This window comes from Macrobrachium rosenbergii, chromosome 6 (genome assembly GCF_040412425.1).
Source record: "Macrobrachium rosenbergii isolate ZJJX-2024 chromosome 6, ASM4041242v1, whole genome shotgun sequence".
NCBI lineage: Eukaryota > Metazoa > Arthropoda > Malacostraca > Decapoda > Palaemonidae > Macrobrachium > Macrobrachium rosenbergii.
Window position 1 is genome coordinate 1,562,563 of NC_089746.1, and position 6,554 is coordinate 1,569,116.

At 40.9% G+C, this 6,554-nt stretch overlaps 1 pseudogene; it reads left to right on the forward strand.

Annotated features, from left to right (window-relative positions):
* Positions 1-447: 447 nt before the first annotated feature.
* LOC136839106 (general transcription factor II-I repeat domain-containing protein 2A-like) lies at positions 448-2,969 on the forward strand (annotated as a pseudogene).
* The last annotated feature ends 3,585 nt before the right edge of the window (positions 2,970-6,554 follow it).

Genomic DNA, 6,554 nt, shown 5'->3' on the forward strand with positions numbered 1-6,554 from the left:
ATTTGACACGAATTTTAAAAATATCACTTTGAAGTCGTAACTAAGATGTGTTCGGATAAAGAGATACATATGAATCAAAGATATTGAATGTCACGAAATAGATACAGTATTGGAAAAGTGCCTTATTCAAATATCATTATTTAATATAAACTTTATCACAATGAATTTGTATCATAAAGTGATCTAGTATTTGTGTTTGGGTTGTGATCTGATGTACAAAGAATTTCCGTGCATAGCAGACTTGCAACGTTCATTTGATTTTTTTGTCGTTATTTTACTGTATTGTTGTACAAGTGAGTTTGATCGCTTGTGAATGATTTGTGGAATTTGCCGTGTGTTTGGAAGTGTGTGTGTGAAATTTGCATTGTGATTAGTTGTGTGATTGTTGAGTGAAAGACGCTAGGAAGCTGTGAATTGGACCCCGTTGTGGGCTTTGAGAACGGTTCCATGTCTGGCGCCGCCAGGAGTGATGGAAGTGAAACTGCTTTTTGTAAGATTTGTAAAACCCAGATACCTCCGAAAGCTTCTCGTTTGGCAGACCATGAAAAATCAAATGGACACATGAATAGGATAAGTGCATCATCATAGTCTAGGGCACTCCCTGTAACTGTCACTCCAAGGAAAAATGAAATAAAACGAGTGGAGTTAGAGTTTGCAGTATCTATAACTTGCCACTGTCCAATAGCAAGCATTGACCACCTTGGTGAAATCATGAAAAGAAATGGAAAAGTCAGCGAACTTGAGAATTTGCATCTACATCATACAAAATGCAGCAAGTTAATTTCCAAGGTAATCTCACCTGCACTGTTTGAGGAAGTCAAACAAGATGTAAAGGGAAAAAACTATTCTTTACTCGTGGATAAGTCAACTGATGTTGCAATAAACAAACATCTTTGCATTGTTCTTAGATATTACAGTAATTTAAGATGCAATGTTGTCATTGAGCTTGGAAGCCTTCTGCCAGTTGTTGGAACTACAGGTCGAGAGTTGTTTGAAACACTAAGTAACACACTGAAAGAATTAGGATTGGAGTGGTCGAATTGTGTGGGGTTTGGCAGCGATGGTACCCCTTCCATGGTAGGTGAACATTACTCGGTTTGGTCTAGAATAAGAGAACAGTCTCCAAATTGCCAGCTGAACAGTTGTGTCTTTCATTCTCTTTCCTTGTGCATCGAAAAGGCATTTGAAAAACTACCTTCTAATCTTGGTTATATCTTGCAAGAAGTGCCGAAGTGGTTTTCGAAAAGCAATATCCGCAGAGAAGCTTTTAAAGAACTGTTCATGACAATGGATCCAGATGAGGAGGGAGAGAAAGAGCACTCCACTCCACTTCCCTTCCAGAAACTCGTGTACAGTACCCGCTGGTTAGTAGCTACTTGGAAAGGTCACATATAATATACTAACAAACTGGGAAGAGCTGAAAGCTTACTTCCTTGTTGCACACCCCAATGCAGACGCATGTTGCCGTTACAAGGCAAGCGAAATCTCTGAAATGTTAGATCCAACCAATCTTATATATTTTCATTTCATATCTCCGTTAGTTACTGAATTTGAAAGAGTTAATTCACTCTTTCAAACAACCGATGGAGACCCAGTAGAACTTTTAAAAGAGTTCACCGTACACCACAAGAGTCTACGAGACAGACTACTCGATAGGAGTAAGAAACCCTCATTATTAAACTCTATTGACTTTGGGGCCAAATTCTCACATGAATCAGATAGATTCCTTTTGCAACTCCATCATTCTGCTGAAGTAGTGCATAAAATAGAGAAGATAAAAAATCGATGTGCTACTATGTTGATGGAAGCGTTGCACCAAGTGGAAAAAAGACTTCCAGCTTCTACAGGAATTTTCAAAGGTTTAAGTGCCCTATCACCAAGCAAGGTATTAAGTCAGACCGAACAGGTTCCATTTAAAGACCTTCCAATACCTTACCTTCTTAAGGAAAAAGAGGATCTTATCGAGCAACAGTACAGAAAGATTATACATGTATCTTGGGCTGAAGAATCCATATTTAAAGGGCAAATTCCAAAGAAATCATCTTTTTGGTCTAGGGTAGTACAGTACACAAGTTCGACAGGTGAAAACCCTTTTGAGGAATTAGGAAATTATGTGTTAACTTGTCTAACAACACCGACGAGTAATTCAGTAGTTGAGCGGATGTTTTCTACGGTAACTAATGTAAAAAATAAATCAAGAAATCGCTTAGGTTCTGAAACGTTAGAGGCTATAATTAGAGTACGAGCTCACTTACAGTTCCAAAGCAAATGCTGTCGAGATTTTAAAGTTACATCACTTATGCTGGAATTATTCAAGTCAACTAATATGTATGAGAGAAGTACCGAAGAGAATGAAGCTCACAATTTTTTTTTTGAGCTCCTGAATTTCAGTAATTAAGTTTTGACATCATCAACCATCTCTAAACACCTCTTAAGCATTGCTTTCACCCTTTTTCTTATACCAGATTATTTTTCTTGTAATTTCAATATCCACACGTTAATGTATGATTCTTGACTATCTTAAATACATAGGCCTATAGATTAGATTTAGATAATGCCAGCAGGAAGCAAGATGTGAAAGAAATATATACAAAAAAAAATCTTTGGAAAATGGATATAAGGAGAAGACGGTTGGAGGGATAAAGGAGTGTCCTTACCACTTGGATTAGGGGTTTAGTTGTAATTTGGGTTTTTGTTTAGTCATCCTCAAGAGGAATAACATCCTTAGCAAAAATACATAGTGTGAGTGAAAGTATGTGTTATGCATCATCATCATCTCACACACGCACGTATGTGTAGATATTGTATTCAGTGTATACCTTATATTTATTGTGTATGTGAATTCTCTCTCTCTCTCTCTCTCTCTCTCTCTCTCTCTCTCTCTCTCTCTCTCTCTCTCTCTCTCTCTCTCTCTCTCACGTGCATTGATCTTCATGTATACAGTATTAAAATAAACGTGTGTTTGTGCGTGTCAGCGTTTGTTGTTTATTATCTTTGCATTTTCCATTTTATGTTTGTTTGTAAATAAAAAACAGCGTTTGTTTATTTACATAAGTATTTCTTTGTTTACATATTTATTTATTGCCATGTTTACTGTCAAGGTCAGGATGATAAAACAAAATGTTAAAAATGCTTAATGTTATTATGTCAGTGAGCCTGTTGAAATATTTGGCCGAATTTTGGCCATGAAGGGGTAAAAGTTTATATATATATATATATATATATATATATATATATATATATATATATATATATATATATATAGATATATATATATATAGATATATATATATATAGATATATATATATATATAGATATATATATATATATAGATATATATATATAGATATATATATATATAGATATATATATATATAGATATATATATATATAGATATATATATATATATATATATATATATATATATATATATATATATATATATATATATATATATATATATATATTTCTGAGTTCGACCTGTGTCACCCAGTGAAATAACCATTAAGCACTTATTTCTAGGTATAATCATTGCTAAAAATACCAGAGAAAAAAAAAAGGCTATCAGGAATGCTGGGGTTACTACCCCCAGTTCAATCATCTATCAACCAAATAGATGTCGGTATATATAAGGGTGAGTGTATGATGCCACTGCCACAGGCCTCTGCTCTGTAGAGATTCCCAATCTCAAAAATCCCGGAAAGTGAGGAGCCAACACACAGCCAACACTCACCGCCCAGCTAACCAACGCCTCAGGCGCCATCTTGTACTCATTTCCATTCTAGCACGCCTTCGTTGTTTGTTGCGTTTTGCTTGTGCTGCTGAATTTTTTCCTTAAATTGTGCATCATGTCTTCTGTCCAGGAATTCACCGCTTCTAAGTTAAGTACCATCTTCTTGTGGGGTTTTATAGTTTTCGAGGCTTCCTTTTTTAACCTCTAATTCAATAATTACGGGGTTAAAATATCAGGCGTTCCTCCCGTTCGTCTCGCCTCGGCCTCGTCGGCCTTTGTTTACATATAACCTTAGCAGCATGATTCTGCTGGTGTTTGGCACAATTATATATCTATTTTGTGTTATTTATTCATTATGCCCCTTCAGGAAGTTTGTTCTTTCGTTGACGAGAGATGTTGCGCCCGTATCGTAACATAAGTATGCTATTTGGAGAGGCTTCCCCCTCTCATCTTATGTTCGTAAACTTTCTTTTTCCATGGGCACCTTCCTCTCGTGATGAAGGAATATATCCTCCAAGGTGGTACAGTCTTGCTAACGGTTTTCCTGATATATAAGGTGATGGATGACATGTATAATTTTGGAATAAAAATGTTTTTGGTTCAGTGTCAGGGTCAGCCATTTTTGTTATCACCCGCGTCCAGCATGTCGCGAGCTGATAGGCCGTACCCTTAGCACAAGTTTTTATATTTTATCTGTACAATTATGTTATTTACAATTATATTTCATATCATTGGTTAACTTTTAGTAGTACTTAGTCAAGTGTTATTGGGTATTCTGGCCTAGCCCTCTCGTTCGTCATCGGAGGGTTAGGCTAATTATGTTAGGCGCATTTCATGTTATTCAGGCTTCCTACTTCCCCGACCATGTCGTTTTGAGGCTTGGAGGGGGACGTCGGTTGGTTGAGGGAGTTCCTCATTCTCTTGGCCTATCTGACCATACCGTCATGTTTGGAGGGTGTCCCTAGGCCTCGGGGTCCCCCACCTCCACCCCTCCTCTGTTCTGGCCTACTTGACCAGACCAGTTGATTCGGAGGGTAGGTTAGGATAGGAGGGGATGGTGTTGGAGGGTGGTCAGACCTCACGTGGAATTTCTCTCCCTTCCCCCCCCCTTCCATTCCTCTGTTTCCTTCTCCCAAGTCAAAAAGTTTTGACGTTGGGGGAGGGTCGGGGGTCGTAGGTGGTACGGTCTTTCATGTTGTTAGCCTAGCCTTCCCTTACCCACTTTGTAACATTTGGCGGGTGTCTTTAGTTTCTCCCTGCGTGAGGGAAGTCGGTCTCCATGACCGACACCCCGTGGGGAGTTTCTATTAGTGTCCAGGGGATTTTCCCATCCTCCTGGCCGCTGTCTCTCGACCCCTCCATTTTGTTACTTCCTCCCTGCTCCTTAGCATTTGGCGTGTGATCTTGCCCTCTCCCCGTGCGAGGGACGTCGGTCTCTTGTGACCGGCACCCCGTGGGGAGTCCGGGCCGGCGTCCAGATAAGTGTTTCCCACCTATCTGGCCTCCGCCTTTTGGTTTCCGCCATCTCTCTAGTGTCTCGTTTGTTCGCTTTCCTCCAGGTTAGCTAGAGCATCGTACACGAGTCCAGGGTTACTGTCTTGACTTCCGCTAGGTTCTTTTTCCGCTGGGTTTGTCGGATCTCCCGTTGCTTTTGTACCCGTTACCACTCCGGTGGATATGGTTCTCGGTCGGTTGGCGCTGTCACTACCTGTTCTCCGCCACAAGTGTTGAGAGTTGATCCAGTTTTGGGTTCGCATCTCCTCCTCCTCCGCCGCTACCATAGGTTTAAAGTAACGGGGTTTCTGAGGTATCCAGGGCGGAATATTACAACCAGCCAAGTACCGCTGTTTATATATGTGTGTTGACCATTATGTAACTTTCTTTACCGTAACACTGTCGGATTCCGGCAGTATTTAATTTTATATTTTGTATTTGTGTTATTTTGTTAATTGTTATGATGCATGATCCTAGGTTAAGGTGTACTGTTACCGCCGGACTAACTCCGGCGGTCCTTAACTCATCTCTTCATGTATTGTATATTATCTTATTCAGCCGGATTACTCCGGCAGGTTTTTGTTTCATCAATAAGCATGCTCTATCACTTACATTAGTTTAAGGCTTCTATCTCCGCCGGCTCTACTCCGGCGTGCCTTAATTAGCATACTCATGTATCATCTATCCACTTACAGATGGTACGCTGTCAGGAGACCGGGTGCACGGCGGTCCTGCAGCAACCCTACGGCCACGTGGTTTGCCGGTCCCATTCCGGCTGTGCGGTCCGTGTAGGGGACTGGGTTGTCTGGCACCCGGACGGTTGTGAAGTGTGCTACGCTCTGTATGAGCAGGTGTTGGATGAGTCGGTAAGTTTCAAGTCCGCTATCCTTTAGTCTTACTTGACTTCTTTGCTTACATTGATGAATATGACGTCCGGGTCTGGTTTAGTAAGCCTTCCTTCTCTTTCAGTCTGACCGTACTTCCCGCGATTCTTCGCTGTCGACCCTGAAGGCCTGGGTCAGCAGATTCGGGAGGAACGTCCCGTCGGGAGACCTTACGCCCTTTCGAGTCAATTTGTAATCTCCTCTACCCGGCGCCGGATCTCAGCTGCAGTCCTGGCGGAAGTAGCCGCCCCATTGATCGAGCAGATCCGGGTTGAGACGCAACCCTCCCAAGAGGATAACCTGTGTGGGGAGGTGACGGAAGAAGTGGCGGCCATCAACCTTGATAGTCTATGCATATCGATCCGGACCAGGTAGAAGGTAAGGAGGTAAGTGAGGCAGGGGGAGCGAGCTCCCTTTTTAACTCTCCTTCTTCTTCTACTT